The 20,880-nt window shown below is 44.9% G+C and overlaps 1 protein-coding gene across 8 annotated transcripts in view; it reads right to left on the minus strand.

Moving 5' to 3' along the window:
* auts2a (activator of transcription and developmental regulator AUTS2 a) overlaps window positions 1-20,880 on the minus strand; it is a 1,338,783-nt gene that overhangs the window by 1,176,049 nt on the left and 141,854 nt on the right. The window lies entirely within an intron of this gene.

Below are 20,880 nucleotides of genomic sequence, written 5' to 3' on the forward strand. Positions count from 1 at the left end.
CTGATTGCGGTGGTATGCGAATTGCTTGGATCAAGGCGTTCTGGGAGTATGGAGGTGATGCGCTTCATGACCAACCTCTCGAAGCACTTCATTACGACTGAAGTCACGGCCACCGGATGGTAGTCATTGAGGCACGTTGCCTGGTTCTTCTTTGGCACCGGTATGACGGTGGTCTTCTTGAAGCAGGTGGGGACCTCAGAGGGATGTAGGGACAGGTTAGAGATGTCCACGAACACATCTGCCAGCTGGTCCGTGCAGGCTCTGATTGCACAACCAGGGATCCCGTCCGGACCCGCCGCCTTCTGAGGGTTCACTTTCAGAAAAGCCGATCTGACTTCGGAAGCTGTGATGGTGGGCATGGGTGTGTTCTGGGCTGCTGGGGCACTCAACAGTGGATCGTTGGTTTCCTGCTCGCACCGAACATGGAATACATTGAATTCACTTGAAGCTACCCTGCCAGGAGATCAGTCCTGTTATGTCTCGTGCCACCCTCACAGATCCACTTGTCTGTAACACTCTGTGACGTACATCATCTAACCCTGCCTGAGTCCACTCGTCTTTCTGCTATCCTCCACTTTTCCCTTCAGAAGAGATCTCTGCAACTTTTCAGCTCGAACCAAATAGCCAAAATACTGACAATTCTTTTCTCCGTGTCACTTTTTAAAGAGTTATTTTGTACTCTCTCAATTTCAAGCACCCGTTCATTTGTCTGTATCTTGTAAGAACCCTTCCTGTTTATTTCCTTGGTTCCCATTTATTTTATTCTATTATTTTAGTCCCGTGGACACATGATCAGAACGTGCCTTTCAGCAGAAGACACAAAGTTGAAAACAACCTGCTTACCAGAACACTGGTCCCAGGTTTTGTATTTTGGAAGGGAGAAGCCAGACTCTTCAATGCCGAATGGACCTTACGAACCATCTTTGGAGGGACTTGGTTCAATTGGTTAACTGGCAACTGGTGAGGGAAACAGATGTCCAAGTGGGGTGGGAACAATGGTGAGGGAAAAACAGATCAATGGACATCCTTGTCTATCTTCACCTATTGCTGACTCCCTATCCAGCCCCATTGCTCCACCTCCCCCCACAACAAATAGAGACAGAGAAATACCTTTTGAATCCAAGCGAAGCAGCATAAAATGGAACAATCCTGATCCTATAATTAAAACCATGTACATAAGGTGTGCCTTTCTGGCTCCCCCATTCCTGTTTCCATTCATCCACTTGGAAAAACTGCGTCTGGCTTTACAGAACCAAAAGTGAATGTGGAACAAATGAGTTGCAGTCATCGCTGCACTGTCTCAATGCCGTGCTTTGGATGGAAGATTGAGCCAAGGGTCGCTGTCGGTTTGGTTGGAGATAAAAGATTCCGTGGTCCTATTAAATATTCCACCTGCAATATCAACTGAAAACAGACTGGCTGTTCATACATCCCGTGGCTGTATGTAGGACAGAACGAGCACAGGAAAGGCTGCTGTATTTGCCGACATAAAAAGTTACTGCACTTCAAAAATAATTAATTGTTTGCTCTGACATCCATTATCATGAAGTGCTCGAAAGATTAGCCATGGGACGAATCAACTCCAGCCTCCCGGATTGCCTTGATCCACTACAGTTCGCCTACCGCTGCAACGCGTCCACAGCAGACGCTATCTCCATGGCCCTGCACTCTACCCTGGAACATCTAGATAACAAAGACACCTATGTCAGACTCCTATTTATTGACTACAGCTCAGCCTTCAACATCATTATTCCACAAAACTTATCTCCAATCTCCGTGGCCTTGCCCTCGGCTCCTCCCTCTGCGACTGGATCGTGAACATTCTAACCCACAGCCCACAATCAGTAAAGATAGGCAACAACACCTCCTCCACGATCATCCTCAACACTGGTGCCCCACAAGGCTGTGTCCTCAGCCCCCTACTACACTCCTTATACACCTATGACTATGTGGCCAAATTCCCCGCCAACTCGATTTTCAAATTTGCTGATGACACCAATGTAGTGGGTCGGATTTCAGACGATGACGAGACAAAGTACAGGAATGAGATAGAGAAGCTAGTGAACTGGTGCGACGACAATAATCTCTCCCTCAATGTCAGTAAAACGAAGGAGATTGTCATCGACTTCAGGAAGCGTAGTGGAGAACATGCCCCTGTCTACATCAATGGGAACGAGGTAGAAAGGGTCAAGAGCTTCAGGTTTTTAGGTGTACAGATCACCAACAGCCTGTCCTGGTCCCCCCATGCCGACACTATAGTTAGGAAAGCCCATCAATGACTACTTCCTCAGAAGACGAAGGAAATTTGGCATGTCAGCTACGACCTTCACCAATTTCTACAGGTGTACCATAGAAAGTATTCTTTCTGGTTGTATCACAGCTTGGTATGGAGCCTGCTCTGCCCAAGACTGCAGGAAACTACAAAATGTCCCAGTCCATCCCACAAACCAGCCTCCCATCCATTGACATTATTTATAATTCCCACTGCCTCAGAAAGGCAGCCACCATAATTAAGGACCCCACGCACCCCGGACATACTCTCTTCCACCTTCTTCCATCAGGAAAACGATACCAAAGTTTGAGGTCACATACCAACCGACTTAAGAACAGCTTCTTCCCTACTATCATCAGACTTTTGAATGGACCAACCTCATATTAAGTTGATCTTTTCTCTACACCTTGCTACGTATAACTGTAACATTATGTCCTGCAGTCTCTCCTTCCTTCCCTATGTACGGTATGCATTGTTTGTACAGCAGACAAGAAACAATACTTTTCACTGTATACTAATACATGTGACAATCATAAATCAAATCAAAAAGCATTTCAGGCTTTTTGTCTTCTACAAATGTTCCGCTTAATAAACTGAATTACCCTAAATATGAGCCTCATAGAAAATTCAACAGTTACGAAAACAAAAAGTCGAAGTGACATTGCTGAGCAAGGGGTCCAGCAAATCAGCTTTTCAATAGCTGGTTGTTGAGGCAGTAATCTCACTGCTTGGTTTTTTTCGCTCCCCACACAGAAGAACCATTTAAGCTCGCTCTCGTGTAATGTCCAGATAATCACACAAGGGTAAGCAGTTGAAATCCAATCAAGAAACTCAACAGGATGAAGCACATGACAAGCTTGCCTGCCAGCCTCTTGGCCAAATGCACAGGATGCTAATCTGCTTATTGAAAGATTGAGAAAAGTGCTTTGTTAGCAGTACACTGTGAGCTCAAACGCCACTGCAACATCTTTACTCATCATTCTCTGGATGTACAAAATGACAGGTGCATATGGAGTTGAGAGCACAACGCAAGTGTTGCTACAGGGCGACATTTAAGGGGAACACGGTGGCACAGTGGTCGGCGCTCCTTTTTTAAAATAAATTTAGAGTACCCAATACATTTTTTCCAATTAAGGAGCAATTTAACGTGGCCAATCCACCTAGCCTGCATATTTTTGGGTTGTGGGGGCGAAACCCATGCAAACATGGCGAGAATGTACAAACTCCACATGGACAGCAACCCAGAGCCGGGATCGAACCTGGGACCTCGGCACCGTGAAGCAGCAGAGCTAACCCATTGCGCCACCGTGCTGCCCTTGTGGTAGGCACACCTGCTTCATAGCACCTGGGACCCGAGTTTGATTCTAGCCTTAGGGGACTGTGTGGAGTTTGCACTTTCTCCCTATGGCTGCGCGGGGCTTCTCCGGGTGCTCCAGTTTCCTCCCACGATTCAAAGATGTGCAAGTTAGGTGGACTGGCCAGGATCAATGTGCAGAGTTACAGGGATAGGGTGGGGTAGTGGGCATAGATAGAGTGTTCATTCGGAGGGTTGGTCCAGGCCCGATGGGCTGAATGGCCTTCCTCTGCATTGTAGGAATTCTATGGATTCTACAGTCTGAGAGGACTATAGGCTTCCCTCCCCTTTGCGAGTTGACTGGTGGTGATTTAACCTGAGGGTCACCACACCTCAGATGAGGGGCAAGATTGAGAAGGTGGGGCCTTCTTGAATAACCTCAGCCAGTACGGGAATTGAACCTGCGCTGTTGGCATCGCTCGCATCATGACCTAGTCATCCTGCTATCTGAGGATACAACAGGTTGTCCATTACATCTGCAGTATCCTTGTTCCACTAACAGTACTATTCATTCTGCCCAAAGGTGACATTGGAGTGGAGCTGATAGTCCAGGGGTCCCCAAACCATTGGTCACAACCCCCAGTGGCGTTTGCGGGATGAGAAATTGGGGTTGCAAGCTCGTCTCCTCCGTGGCAGCAATGGCACCCATGGAGCGGAGACTCAGAAGAGAAAGTCCTGTGCTTGGCTCTGATTGATATGAGTGCACTGTTTTCTCTTGCCTTGATCTGCTGGGAGGGGCCCAATGAAATCAGTTCCGACGCCCTATCATCATCTCCAGCAGAGGTAGGTGAAAAAAGGCATCGCAACCTCCTCTCCACCCGCCCCTTCAAACCCCACCACTCACACCTTTACTTTCCAAGGCCAGAACATCCTTCCTTAGTTACGGGGCCCAAAACTGCTCACAATACTCCAAATGGGATCTGACCTGAGCCCTATACAACCTCAGAAGTACATCCCTGGTGTTGTATTCTAGCCCTCTCGACATGAATGCTAATATTGCATTTGATTTCCTATCTGCTGACTGAACCTGCACGTTAACCTTAAGAGAATCATGAACAAGGACTCCCATATTCCTTTGTGCTTCTGATTTGCTGAGCATTTCCCCATTTAGAAAATAGTCTGTGCCTCCATTCCTCCTGCCAAAGTGCAAAACTTCATACATTTCCTCATTGTATTCCATCTGCCACTTTTTTGCCCAATCTCCTCGCCTGTCCAAGTCCTTCTGCAGCCCCCCTGCTTCCTCAGTATTACCTGTCCCTCTGCAGGTCTTTGTATCATCATGGATGCCTGCTGATTTTACTATTTATACGCCACTGATATTCGGGTCACAATTGTACACGATAAGCTCACAACAGAACACACGCACATCCTCATCTAACAGGAATCATAACCCTTGATATTTCTCCCCTCCCTCACACAAGTTAGCAATGATATCAATATCCTGGCTGAAATCGTGTCACTCAGCATAGCTTGATAATTGAGACTTAGACATTCCTATTCTGCACTGTTCCCCTGCTCACTGGTTAAGCCCATTAAGTAGCTGGGAGAGCTTCATTAATTTTGATGTGCACATTTTGGGGAATTCAAAACTTTTTACATTTCTTCAAAATAAAAAAAAAACGTGTGTGAGGCATAAATAGATTAAAACCACCATCTATTCAAGGTGCAAAAACTGAAAATGATGGAAATACTCGGCAGCTCTGGCAGCCTGTGTGCAAAGAGAAAGAAAGTTAATGTTTCAGGTCTCTGACCTTTCATCCGATGGGTTCTTTCGTAGTCACAGTGGAGTCCGGAAAGGTGAATCAAACAAATGGTTTATTACCAAAAATATCTACAAGTAACAGCCCCAGTCTCAGTCGGGACTCTGCAGTTCGCCTCCTACCTGGGCCAGCTTTTAAGATCCTGAGTTAACTATCCTGATGATGATGCTCCGCCCCTCAGTGGGGGGAGCTCGTACTCCACAAGGTTCATGGGGAGATAAATCGGGTCGTCCCCGTGGGTCTCAGGGGTTATAAGAGGTTCCAACATTTTCTTTCTATTTCAGATTTCCAGCATCCGCAGTATTTTTCTTTTGAACTAGTCAAGACAGATCAACATTTCTTCAGTTTGAAGGGACATGAGGTCAAAAGATTAAACCAAAGTGAGGAAGTCCACCTAAACTCAATCATCCAGAATGCTCTCTGATCCTAACATCTAATTCTTTCTCAAATGGTTCCACAATTCACACTCCTACCTCTCTGCCTGGATGTCTACTCCTTACATTGACTGCTCTTTCTAATACCACTATTTACCGTTTCCTGTTTTGATCCATATCCTCCCATTTTCTTCTCGGAACCTAACTTCAATAGATGTTCCAGATTGAGATTATGCATTGCCTTCATAGAATCAGAGCCTCATTCTCTCATTGTACATGTGCCAGCTCTTTGAGAGAGGTATATAATTAGTTCTTCTCCCTTGTACTTTCCCCCAAAGTCCCAGCTTTCTCTTCCCCTTTTGAAGCATAGATTCAATTCCCATATTGTTGAGTCAGCTTCCATCGCCCTTTCAAGCAATGTACTCCAGTGAGAACCTCCTACATAGCTTCAAGACATCCTCTCAAAGGCCACCTTCCCAGACTGAAAGCCGAAGTTGACTCAGACTTCTTGAGACTAGAGATCTTGTTGCTCTTCTCTACACTACAGGCAATGCTTTATTGCTGCTCGTGTCTTAGACACCATGATCACACTACTGAAGGTGAGGTCTAACTTGAGCACTGTGTAGCTTGTACATCCTCTGATGTTGTTCTCGATGGCTATAGCTGATGCAGTTGAAATATAATGACATATTCTGGGCAAACATTCTACACAAAGACACAAAGTGGGTGATAGTAGATCGCCTGCCTGTTATACATCCTACCTACTAAACTACAATGGGAAGAAAATTAGGGATGGACAATAATTGCTGGCCTAACCAGTAATGCCCACATCCCGTGAACACATTTTTAATAAACTGGTTGGAAGGTGTCATTTGTGGTCACAACCAGCCACATACTTTCCCACTGGAATTCAACATGCCGCTCTCCTTTAACCTTCGGTTTTTGATTAAGGATACATGTCCAAAATGTCGCAAAACCTGTCTTTTTTCTTCTGACTGATCTGCTGTGCACTTCCTGAACTGTTTTTCCCCCAGAAAGCTGCTATAGTTTCTTCCTCGGTGTCGTTTACCATTTAACTTGCTTTCTACTTCCCTATTTTAGCGCATTGCTTATGAATGGGCCACACCCAGGGCAGCACGGTGGCGCAGTGGTTAGCACTGCTGCATCACGGCACCGAGGTCCCAGGTTCAATCCCGGCTCTGGGTCACTGTCCGTGTGGAGTTTGTACATTCCCCCCGTGTTTGCGTGGGTTTCATCCCCACAACCCAAAGATGTGCAGGGTAGGTGAATTGGACATGCTAAATTGGCCCTTAATTGGAAAAAATGAATTGGGTACTCTAAATTTATTTTACAAAAATGAATGGACCACACCCAGTGTAAAAGTGTCTCTGATTTCTGTTCTTTTTCTTCTCTTTTCTCTCTTTAGTCTATCCCAATGCAATCTGCCCTGGACTTTCCAAAAGGTGTCAAACCTGGGACAGTTTTCACCATGGGCGGCATGGTGGCTCAGCGCTTCACAGTGCCAGGGACCCGGGTTCGATTTGACCATGGATAACATTGTGTGTGAAGTTTGTACATTCTTCCCTTGTCTGTGTGGATTTCCTCTGTGTGCTCCAGTTTCCTCCCACAGTCCAAAGATATGCAAGTTAGGCTAAATTTCCCTGAGTGTCTACAGGTTGGGTGGGGTTACGGGAATAGGGTCGGGGAGTGGGACTACATTGGGTGCTCTTTCAGAGGGTCAGTGCTGACTCAATGGGCCTAATGGCCTCCTTCTGCACTTTAGGGACTCTATGATTTCACCATGATTCACTCCACTCATCCTTCTCCAATAAATTGATCTTTGTCCACCTTCTGCAGTCACTGGACAATCATTTATTTCTCCACTTCATTTTATTACTCGAAGACCCTTTCGTACATAAAAGAAAATCTCAGCGTAATTTGCAAATATAAATAAAGGCAAACAGACTAGGCTATAGAGTGAGACATTCTGACAGCTGATCGTCAGCTTGATTAAACAGGAATGGAGGACAAAGAGAACTGGAAAGGAGTTTAGAGAGGGAGATCTAGGCATTGAGGCCAAGCTGATCATTGCCCCAGAGATGGGACAGCGGGTGGATCCACAAGATTGGCCAGAGTAAGATGACCATATTGGGAGCCATTCAGGATCACACCTGAGAAATGGAGAAATACATGAAAGAAACCATGGCAACTGTTAGGAAAGCAAAGGTAGTTTTAAGCAATGTATATTTATATTGGTAAACATTAGAAATAAGGTAGTTTTAAATGGTTTAATTTAATGTTTCTGTACCTGGGAGGGTAAACCTATAGTTAGATTCATGCTGAACAAGGTTTTTGTATGTGTGGGTTTTTAAAAAATTCTAGCTGTGTTTCTATTGTGCTTGGAAAGAGCTACAGCAAAAAGAATAAATAGTAGAAGTAATTTGCTGCTCAGCAACAGGAGGTCACTTTTCATCATGAAGGGCTGTCCTTTGTTCTTGGTTTTAACTGGATGCCGGGGCAGTTGAAGACAGGATCTCAGGGAGCGAACATCTCTCAACTCTGCCAGAAGAAAGACTGGACAGGATGGGAGCTGCAATGTGGCAAGCTTCCTGAAGTATAAGTTACAGTGCAGATAACCAGGGAATTGGGACACAAGTCTGGAATTAAGTGAACAGAGAACATAGACATAGACATAGAACATACAGTGCAGACAGAGGCCATTCAGCCCATCGAGTCTGCACCGACCCACTTAAGCCCTTACTTCCACCCTATCCTCATAACCCCAATAACCCCTCCTAACCTTTTTCGGTCACTAAGGGCAATTTATCATGGCCAATCCACCTAACCTGCACGTCTTTGGACTATGGGAGGAAACCGGAGCACCCGGAGGAAACTCACGCAGACACGGGGAGAACATGCAGACTCCACACAGACAGTGACCCAGCGAGGAATCGAACCTGGGACCCTGGCGCTGTGAAGCCACAGTGCTATCCACTTGTGCTACCGTGCTGCCCATAGTGTGGTTCAGAAGAATTCAAGGAAGAGGAAAAGGTAAACAAACTATTCTGAGTTAAAGAGACAATTGCAGTAATTAGATTTAAGTTCTTCTCTCATAATAATGTTTCCCTTTGGTGGTTTACATTCTGAAATTTTGTAATTAGATTTAAACTGGAACAGCAACCTTCAGAGGTAGATGAAAGGTTTGATGCCATTTTAATACAATCCTGGGGTTGGGAGTTAAAGCAGTTATGAGCAGTCTGCTCAGCTGTCAAGGCTAAGCAATCCTATAGGGATTGGCGTGAAGTCCTAGACTGGATTTGCTGTGAGAAGCGGAGTGGAAGCTATGTTGAAAGTGTCATTTGTAAAACAGGGACTGGATTTCAGAATGCAAACCACCAAGCGGAAACATTGTTATGAGAGAAGAACTGAAAGCTTGTTTTTGGAAGCGGAAACTCTCTGTCACAAACATTTGTGGAGATTCTGAGGAAAAATCCATTGATACTAACTTGGGTTCAAAGCAGAATATGTGTATTCGACTACAGTCATCTTGTGTGCTGAAAGGGACTTTGTATTAATGAGACTAACATAAATTAAGATGTGCTTTGCAATCTGTGTTACTCCTGAAACCTGCGTGTAATTGTTAAACCGGGGGAGGGAGGAGGGAGAAGTAAATATGTATTGTACTGTAATCCAATTTATCATGTTTAATAAATGTTTTTTTTCTGTTGTCCAAACCAAATAACCGTCCTGTGACTGTTCCTCCACGTTTTATAAAAAACGTTAATTTTATCAGCCGGTATCTCCGTTCCTAAGGCTAAACAGTTGACGCTGGGGCAGGATTTGTGGACTACTGTGACAGAAAAACTGGCCCCACAAGAGGACCGGTTCAGCGACCATTGAGGAGCTAGTACCAACGCCATGTGGAACATGACCGATTCCAATGAAACAAGGTGTCTGATTCGCTTGGTCCATGATTGACACTCAAGAGGGCTGACAAGCTGCAGCTACGTATACATACTTCACTCCCCACCCACAATTATCCCAGCCAACAAGATGGCACTAGTTCTGCTGGAGCATGCCCATCCCGTTGATGGGTCGGTTGGAGCCAGAGGGCACCTCGGGAGGGTGGCCTGGGGGACATTCATACGCCCCATGGCACTAAGTTCACAATGGGCAGTCGGCAGTGTGCGCAGCTGCATGGCTGCCTTGAAGCCTGTGGCAATGGTGTTCCATTCCCGTCCACCCCCACCCCACAGCTCACCTCCTGTCCACCCCCCCCCCCCCCCCCCCCCCGCTACTCCCGCCGGCCAGTGGTACAACTGTCAGCATACTATGGCAATGTTGGACACTTTCCATACCCCCTCTCTCCCCCTGAGCAGCCACGGCACCTGTTGCATGATTTTTCAAAGCACAACTGAACCTCGCCGTCGGGAATTACCCCCGGTGGAGCTGGAGAATGGCGGAGGCCCCAGAGAATACCAGGTCAGGCCCACTAGTGAGTTGAAAAGGGTGCTTACTGTACATGTGGAGTTGAATGCATCAGCGCCACTGTCAAGGCACCGGAATTGGCGTGAACCCGGCGCCCGGCCGGAGAACCTTTTTGAGCCAGGGTTCCATTCTAGGATTTTCCTGTCCAGTTCTAACATCAACTGGGATTGTAACACAACCATGCTGATGGCAATGTCAATTGTCATGCATTATATAGTGTCTTTAACGCAAGTACAAGGAATATCCAGCAAATTGAAACGTTAGCAAAATGGCTATATGAGCAGCACAGCCCTGACATTGTAAGAGAATGAAGAAACTATTTTCTGTTCATGTGAAGCAATAGTTATTCGCATTTTAACAATTATCTCTTATGTCCTTTTTCTTCCATTTGATTTCTGTTTTCCGATTCATTATTCAAAGTTCATGTTGAAAGGATCTCTTGATAACTTTCTTTTCATGTTTTTAGCATCAGATAAGGTGAAGATTAAAAAGAGACACCAGAAAAAAGAACTGAACGAAGAAATGGGAACAGGTAAGAGTTCTGAAAAGAGAAACATTATAGTAGACACAGAAACTGTGGAAATAAGGACTGGATGTAGTTTATTTTATATCTTAATAATTCTTTGGTCTAAGGCGGCACGGTGGCGCAGTGGTTAGCACTGCTGCCTCATGGCATTGAGGGCCCGGGTTCGGTCCCGGCGCCTGGTCATTGTCCTATGTGGAGTTTGCACTTTCTACCCATGTTTGCATGGGTCTTGCAGGGTAGGTGGATTGGCCACGCTAAATTGCCGCTTAATTGGAAACCCCCACCCCCGGAGATTGAGTGCGGGTGTTTTTTCTATCCCCCCCCCCCACACCCCCTAAGTCCCCTCCAGAAGGGGAGCGTGACATTCTGGTCACAAGTTTCTGTTCCCGATACTTTTTATTTGATTGAGGAGTAGTCCTCTGAACCTCTTTGAAGAATTAGCTATTTCAGGATCAATGCCACAACCTTCTTGCCGGGAGTCCTGAAACGGATCACTTTTTAACCAATGGTGGGATTTCAAATTTTAAAAAACGTTGATAAAAATTACATGGATGGGGTTTTGAAGTTACAACATGCTGCGTTTTCAGAACTTTTTTTAAGTAAGCGCAATGAAGGAAGACGCAAATAGTCCAGCAACCTCTGTGCAAACCTGTATTACATTGAAAATATTATTTCAAAAACATGAGATTTTGGATGGGTTAAGGTTTGACTTATTGATATCCAACTCAGAATGATGGGTTTGATGTGAAATGAGTTCACAAAGCCTCAATCTATCTTGTGCAGAAATACTGGGCGGGATTCACCATTCCCCAACGCCTACTTCAAAATCGGCGATCGGGTGGAGAATCCCTTTTTACGATGAAATTGGTGTGGGTGCCTTTTCTTGGATGCTCTGCCCCCTCCAAAACAGCATAACTGAGGAACACGCCGCAGGGGCTGGTTTAGTACACTGGGCTAAATCGCCTGCTTTTAAAGCAGACCAAGGCAGGCCAACAGCACGGTTCAATTCCCGTACCAGCCTCCCTGAACAGGCGCCGGAATGTGGCGACTAGGGGCTTTTCACAGTAACTTCATTGAAGCCTACTTGTGACAGTAAGCAATTTTCATTTCATTTCATTTCAGGGACTGCCTCAGGACAGTACCTGAAGGCCGTGTTCCCGACCGCGCAGTTGACTCATGCTCTCAGGAACCCGGTGCGGCAGCTGCGGTACTGTGTCCAGCAACATGAACAGTTGGGTGGGAGCAGTGGTGCTGGCTGGGATGGGGGCTCTATCTGGCAGGTCGCGTCCGTGCACGGCCAGCGCCATGTTGTACGGCGCGATCACTGCAGGTTGTCACCGTGTGCATGCGCAGCCACGGACCCGGCAATTCTCCAGCCGTTTATATCGGAGAGGCCATACATTTTACATGGTGCAAGGCAGCACGGTAATGCAGTGGTTAGCACTGCTGCCTCGCGCCGCCGAGGTCCCAGATTCGATCCCGGCTCTGGGTCACTGTCCGTGTGGAGTTTGCACATTCTCCCAGTGTTTGCGTGGGTTTCGCCCCCACAACCCAAAGATGTGCAGGGTAGGTGGATTGGCCACTCTAAATTGCCACTTAATTGGAAAAAATTATTTGGGTACTCCAAGTGTTAAAAAAAATTTATGTGGCGTGACTGCTAGCCTCTCATTGTTCAGATGATCGGTACTGGTGCCTAGCTGATTTTTCTCACGTAAAACGCCACAGATCTGCCGGACATAGCCCCAAATTCGGAGAATCCAGCCCACTGAATTTAACAGCACACTGACCATGCCGATGTGGGAGCCCACAGATAGGCGGATGCGGCAAGTTCTACTCAAAGGCTCAGCTGAGGTACACTGTTGGGGGGAACCATGTTGGACCAGACCTGGGGGATTTTGGTGCTCATAGCTGACGCTCAAAATGGAGAGTGGTCTGTTTCCTTGTTGTAGCTTTCCACATTTTGATTAACACACTTTTAGGGTTCCTTTTTAATATTTTCATTTACGTAGTTAATATTTGCACTCTGATAAACCAACTAAAATTTGAATTTGACAAGGAGGTCTATTAAGCTAATTCACAAAGCGTCATTAAAGGCACAAGCTAAATATAATGAACAAATTCACAATCATTCATCGACGATCCCTGGAATAGTAGAGAAACGCTCATCAGAATATTCTTCAAGCGCAGTCTGCTTTCCATGAGCCTCCCAATAGATTTCAGGAATAAAATTAAGTTCAAAAGCCCTCATAAATTGGATATTACCATTAAAGGTAATTGGGCAATGATTCAAATGTTATGAATTAACTAGTACATTAAACTGAGATTCCAGAAGCTGATGACACTAGCACTGAATCGATAAGGCCTTCAAGGAATAGACTGGGGAAGGAGGTCTGGGACCATTTTAATAGACGATCAGAAAAAGAATGGAAACCAAGCTCTCATGTAAGAATTAACAGATTGTTTGATTTATTCCCATAATAATGTGCCAATATCACTCATTTAATCCCAGTCTCACTGCTAACTGAATGCTGCTAATGAGGAATTGACTATGCAGTACCGTCCTAATGATCCAGACTTTGATCATCTGAGCATTTAATGTCTTTCACCCAATTAACTCTTTGACTGCTGATGTCCAGTTATCTGAACTGTTCAACTAATTATAAGCAGTTTTTTCCTGGATAATCTTTAGATAATCTCACTCATTAGGACAGTCGTCTAAAAAACACACTTGCAAAGTTTAAGTGAGGAGCCTTTTCCCCTTCAAACAAAACACCATCATGACTAAATACTGATGCCCATGGTGATATTGTTCATTCTTCACCCGAGGCATGGTGCTTGAGAATCAAGCAGATTTCTGCATTGACAAATTATTTGCCGAAGGTAACAATAAAACGAGTCATTAGGAGAAGTTTGAAATAAATTTTAAACCCCAAATTGCTCCCCCAAGATAAAGATTTGTGTTTTTGATTAAATAACGTATACGTTGGATCATATTTCACAGGAAGAGGTCATTCTTTGAAACAGCTATCCCTCTCTCCAGCCCTTTCACAACTGCCCTGCACATGACCTCATCAATAACCTCATCAACAATCTAATTCCCTTTGAATGTTACCATTGAATCTGTTTTCATCCCTCTTTCAGACAAAACTTTCCCGATCATAATAATGCAACTCTTCGAAACAATTTATTTTGTTACCCCCTGGATTTTTTGCCAGTTATCTTGAATCTGTGTCCTCTGGTTATGAACTCTCACACCAGTGAAAATAGCTTCTCTTTATTTGGTGTCAAAATCTATTTGCACCACTCTGCTGGACAGCTCAATGTACATTTTGATATTCAGGCATCCCATTGATCTAGTTTTCTCCCCAATTTCTTCCCCTCCATTCTTGTGGGCATCAATTTCTTCCTGGCATGCAGTTTTTCTCCAGTGGCATTATCTATGTGTTAGACTTGACAGGGAGTATCGGCAAGCTATTTTACCATATTTCAAATTTTGAACCCAGCTGGGGTCCACACAGATACACGTCCAGCACTGCAGCGGAAAATCTGGTCGATTGTACTTGCCAACCTTGTAGGCTTGAAGCCGATTGCACTGCTCCATCACATCCACAGTTGAGGTCAGCACCGACCAGGTACTGAATGCAGGATATTCTTACTCCATTTGGCTCAGCTTCTCAATGTGCAAATGCACCAAAGTATCACGGCAGCACCTCCCTCTGCCAAACACTGCCCTGCTGTCATCGTAATAACCAGACTTTGTTCTGCTCATTCCCACCGGAAGGGGAATTCTGCTGAGCTATATTTAATGCATCAGTAACCCAGGGAGAGGCTGTCCATTTTGTATTCACATCAGGTACATTGCAAAGAATGTCCATTTTGCATCATCGGTCTTCAGAGACATGGTATTACACAGCCTAACAGTCTTCGAGGGTCCAGTTGAGTGATCGCAACCATGGTGCGCAACCCCAGCTAAATTTGTACAATTTAGATGTACAATCCACCTGACTGCACTAAGGTTGTCTATGGCACTCAATGAGGTAAATCCACAATCATATAACATGATAAAGGGGTTGTGTGATTTGTAGTTGTTTCCTGTCCCCTAAATAAAACAAATGGCAGCAACATTGGAGGATGACAAGGATATAATTCACCTTCATTTTTATTTTGCACAAAGTGCAATGTCACAACAGAATTCAGGGATCTCAGGGAACAAAATCTGTTGCTGTCTACAGCAGGCTGGAGTTAGAGTGAGCAGCTGTCAGACGCTGCAATTTGACATTAAAACTGCCCCTGAGCAACTTTTCTCCAACAAATCTGGACTGTTACACTAAATGCGGTCTGTGTACTAGAACATTATGCAAAATGCTTTGGCATTTTCAGCAACTAAGGCTGTCTGGACAGCCATATCTTTGGGGTATGAGTGAGCTGGGACTACAAAACTAATATTTTTCCACCTGGCATGTTAAGTTTATGCAATTGGCAACATCCTCTCAGCCCTTAATGATGAGAACTAAATGCCATCATTGAAGCTCTTTAACGCTGATGAAAAAAAGATTCATGCAATCAAGCATACAGAATACCAACTCCCTCCACACATGCTCACTCGAATACCCACAGATTGTGGCTGCATTAATCAAGTCTCATTAATTTGGCAGAAAAACAGGACCCAAGGAACACAGCATGGGTAGGCAAGATGAAAATCCTTCACGGCTAAATACAAGGGCCTTCTGAGTAATTGAGCACGGGGTCATGGCTGCACTTTGAACCACTTGAGGATCTGGAGGGTCTAACTTGGGTGATTTAACCCCTTCTAACTGCGAGACGTTCATGATCAAAACACCACCAAGAGCATTGACTGAGGGTTTGAATACAGACTGGGGTTAAAGATCCAGCTGCCAGCTGACTAGTTCAGGCTTCCAGATGGAATGCAATAATGTAGTAATCAGTTTCTGCTGTGACAAGTGTCAGCACAAGAGCTTTCTACACTCCTACACACTGTTAGGTCTGGAAACTGTTATTCCATAATTAATTTGGCAAAATCTAAGAAAACTGCCACCACTTTGTTTCAAGGAATTTCAAACCTACAGCACCGGGCACAAATACAACCAGTGACATAAGGATACCAGTGACATGAATTTGCTCCCAAAATATTAGATAATCATTGGAGTAAATGCAGAAAAGTAGGAAATTCAGCCATTGTGTCTGTGCTGTTACAAGGTGTTCCAGTCCAACTGGCCTGTTCTTATTTATATTCTTTGCTTTTCTATACCTATTCAATTGGGTTTGAATCAATTCCTGGTAAAGCATTCCATGTTCCATTGCCTTCCTGTGCAAAAACCTTAGTTCAAATCTCCCTTCATTCTTCAAATTGTGTTTGGCTTCACAACATCAGCTCACTGACCTTGTTGATGGTGCTGCATGAGAGTCCCGCCACTCTGTTATCAACGAGAAGCAGCTTCAACATGTCAGTCTAGAAGAGTTCAGATGGTCAAAGAGTCATGAGGTCACCTCTGCTAGGGGCACCAAAATGCTTTCCTTAATCTAAGATGGGCCCCCATTCAGATGCTGCGTAGCTAGAACATTCTTATTTGCATATAAATGAAGGACAGAGCCCCAGCTCCCAAGCCTCTTTATGCTTGCTGTTTGCAATGAGATGCGCTGAAAACTCTTATGTGTATTATAGTCCTCAGCAGCTCATTTCCCAAGGAAAGTCACCTTCGTAGTATTGAGCTCTAAACCTTAGCCCACAACTAATTGCCTGTGATTTTTGGACTGCTTCCTTTCTCCTTTCCTGAAGAGTAGTGTAGCTTTTTCTATGCTTGGCTAATTCCCATTTCCAAAGATTTCTATGATGTGGAAATGCCGGCATTGGACTGGGGTGGGCACAGTAAGAAGTCTTACAACACCAGGTTAAAGTCCAACAGGTTTATTTGGAATCACCAGCTTTCGGCGTGCAGCTCCTTCATCAGGCGAGTCAAAGATTTCTAGACTATTATTATCTGGTGCCCACACCTTTCCCTTCCTAACCTTCCTTAATATTCAATGATGCATTCCTTCTGGGTGTGATCAACACATTTATTCCCATTGCTGGTTTCCTGCCTGCCTTAGACATTCCCTCAGGTTCAGCAGTGTTAGTCACGCCTATAAGTGGTCTATGCATCTTTGGTTCAGGATTGTGCATCTACTGAAACATTATCCAACCACATGGTGGTATCACCCAAGGATGGACTATTTGAGGCTCTCTGTAGTAGAAACTGGATATTGTGTCTTTCGCATGTACCCTCACATGAACTTCTCCAATCTTTCTGAAGGTGGACCAAACCATTTTAGTGAGGCAAGGACAGATTTGAATTATTAAGCAGCTTTGGCCTTTGGAGTGGCAACTGTTAACCAATCTCGCCAACTAGAGACAGCTCCTGGAGATCTAAAGTAGCAATAAAATTACTCCACCCTATACCTATTTGTGTGCCCTCAACTTAGCTGGCCAGTCTTATGTCGACCTGCGGCCATCTCAATATCATCAGTATATAGCAATACTGCACCATTGGGATTGCACACCCATTGTTACCAGCACACACACCCTTTGGCAGATGTCAGACATATTATAAGGCCGGGGGAGGACGGGAACACACATATGGTGGTGCAAGATTGATTTTTTAAAAATATAAATTTTGCGTACCCAATTCTTTTTTTTCAATTAAGGGGCAATTTAGCATGGCCAATCCACCTACCCTGCACATCTTTTTGGATTGTGGGGGCGAGACCCACGCAGACACGGGGAGAATGTGCAAACTCCACAAGGCAAACTGATTTGTATCATCAGAAATCTCAATTTGTAGATTTGTGCCTACACCTGAAAATTGTGCTCGATTTTCTTTAAAAGTTTATTTCCTTCTCGTCTTACTTTTACCATGCCCCGTGTAATGAGATGAAATATTAGACCCTTTTTGCACATGTAACTGAAGGCTACAGAATCACAGGGTAAAACATTTGGGAGTGCTGAATGGCAGTAGCTAGCCACAAAAGAATTAAATTGGCTGCCATTACCAGAGGGCACAAACTAAGATGACAAAAATCAGACATGGTGAACTGGAGCAGAAAAGTTACTAAATGTGAACAAGGATCTGTGTTCAAAGACAGCGGCGCTTTCAGAAGTCAAGCAACTCTGCAGAAGCTGAAAAATGCCCTGCTATAAACGAACCTTGGATAAACAAAATTAGAATTCTCTCATATAAGTTTGAATTAGCCTAATACAGACTAAGCTCTAAATCAACATTCCTCGCTTGTCCTAATGTAGAGAGAGTCGTTACAGCAGGTCAATGACTGCAAATGTTATTTAGTACAAGTATCATACTTGTGTGTATAACGTGCTTGGAAGAACTGAAGTGCGGCTTTCAGAGACAAAATGAACACAGAGCAGTGATCAAAAAGAAAACCCAGGAGTTGTGTGATTTCTCCATTAACCTTCAATGACACCACTGCGTAAGCTCGTCATTGCTATCACATAGCAGAGCTAAAAAGAGATACAGCAGCTTAGCTGTGAGGAAAATGGCTGGCGATGTACTCTTTTACACAGCTTTATAAGCGACCTAGAGAACGTCATTAACATTTCACCACTGCATCTGACCCTTTGTACTCTGCAGAAGTGGGAACAGGACCTCTGCACCTCAAGTTCTTCACACTGTAATACGGTTCTGTGCCAAACGATGTCCACTGATCGCTAGTCATGGTGATACATATCCCTTGTACATTTCACTCACCATACAGGTCAATCAAAATTGAATTAGAAGATAAAGCAGCAAACAAAGATCATTGAAAATTCAAAACCATAGTATCTTAACATCCAATGGTTTGCTCGTCAACTTTTGATCAATTTCATGAGATGTAGTTGAATGCATCATTGACTTTGAGGGCTGGTTTTCAGTACACATTTCACCTTTTCAATTAAGATATAGGGCTGGATTTAATGCATTCTGTTACGGCAGGAACCATGACCAGGTTTAGCACAGTAGGCTGTAACCAGGGTTAGCACAGTGGGCTAAGCAGCTAGTTTATAATGAGGAACAAGGCAGCAGTGAGGGTTCAATCCCCGTACTGGCCTCCCCGAATAGGTGCCGGAATGTGGCGACTAGGGGCTTTTCACAGAAATTTCATTGAAGCCTACTTGTGACAATAAGCTAAGGGCAGCACAAGTGGATACCACTGTGGCTTCATAGTGCCAGGGTCCCAGGTTCGATTCCCCACTGGGTCACTGTCTATGCAGAGTCTGCACGTTCTCCCAGTGTCTGCGTGGGTTTCCTCCGGCTGCTCCAGTTTCCTCCCACAGGCCAAAGGCGTGCAGGTTAGGTGGATTGGTCATGATAAATTGCCCTCCCATCAGGTTAGGAGGGGGTTACTGGGTTATGGGGATAGCGTGGAAGTGAGGGCTTAAGTGGGTCGGTGCAGACGCGATGGGCCGAATGGCCGCCTTCTGCACTCTATGTTCTATGTTTTATGTTCATGGCCCAGGGGCTGGTTTAGCACACTGGGCTAAATCGCTGGCCTTTAAAGCAGACCAAGGCAGGCCAGCAGCACGGTTCAATTCCCGTACCAGCCTTCCAGAACAGGCGCCGGAATGTGGCGACTAGGGGCTTTTCACAGTAACTTAATTTGAAGCCGACTTGTGACAATAAGCGATCTTCATTTTCAATCGCGGGAGAGGTCTCGTGTCAGTCTCCCGGCTATGGGAGAACTTTCCCTGATTAAGTCGGAGGGTGGAAGGGGCAGATGAAGAATTCCTCTCCGCCAACAGCCGGATGTCAATCAGGCTCATTAATGAGCCATTTGGCACCATTTATCGCTGAAGCAACCACGGCGGGAAAATCCTGCCCATAGAGTTAACATTTTGAGTCTGTATGATACTTCTTCTGAAGTAAAGAAATGAAAAAATGTGATGGGTTTTATATTCTTTGCGGTGGGGTGGAGCAGCTGGGGCAGAGTAGAATGTCAGGGATAGGTGGGAATTAGGAGAGATTGGACAAAAGATGTTCTGGACACAAGCCAAGGGCGTATTAATGATGGTGTTATAGATTAAAGAAGGTGGTAATAGTAGTATAAAAGGTAAAGTGGCATAAATGTAAGATAACAGAATGTGTTAATAGTAGAAACAAGGTCAACATTCTGTGAAAGCAAAAGTTGTGATAAGCGCCAGAAGGCCCTGTGAGAGGCATGCAGCCACAGTATTTTGCTTTTATTTACCTTGTGGGGTTGCTTTCCTTAGAGTAGAAAAGTCTGAGTAGTTTGTGGGGGGGGGGAGAGAAAGAGAGTTAGAGAGAGAGAGAGAGAGAGAGAGAGAGAACCTGACGGAGATGCTGAATATTATGAGGGACATAAATAAGGTAGAGCCTTTCCCCTTAGAAGGGGATGAGTGGGGTGCCAACAACCAGAGGATGGATTTACGGTAAGGGATGGGAGATTGAGAAAGGATTTGAGGAAAAGCTATTTCACCCAGAGGGTGGTGGGAATAGGGAATTCATTGCCTGAAAGAGTGGTAAAGGCGGGAAGCTTCACAGCATTTAAGAAGCATTTATATTTACACTAGAAATGCCACAGCAGATAAGGCTATGGACCAAGTGCTGGAAAATGGAATTCAACGAGATAGATGCTTGATGACCGACAGCGACACAATGCACCAAATGGTCTCTTTCTGAGCTGGAAAACTCTATGAATATGATCGCTGTTTGTGGGAACTTGCTGAGCATAAATTGGCTGCAGTGTTCGCCATCCTTCAAAAAGGAGCTCACCGGCTTGAAAGCACTGTGATACATCCTGAAGTCACAAAGCTGCTGCATAAATGCAAGTCTTTCCTTATCACTGCTGCTGATCTTGCGTGCTAATATGATTGTGCTGTTCCTGTGTAGGGCAATCAAGGAAATGGAACAAGGTGTAGATGAGCCATGACCTACTTGAAGGGTCCCAAAGATTCGAGAGCTGAATGGTCTACTTCTATTCCTACATGACCCATATGGGATCTTCCTCAGCAACAAGTCGGGGGGCGGGGGGGGAGATGGTATCAGTTTCTAACAAAAAGGTATTTGCAACCTGAAAACAAATGCGCGTGTGCAAGC

Source organism: Scyliorhinus canicula, chromosome 12 (genome assembly GCF_902713615.1).
Source record: "Scyliorhinus canicula chromosome 12, sScyCan1.1, whole genome shotgun sequence".
Classification (NCBI taxonomy): domain Eukaryota; kingdom Metazoa; phylum Chordata; class Chondrichthyes; order Carcharhiniformes; family Scyliorhinidae; genus Scyliorhinus; species Scyliorhinus canicula.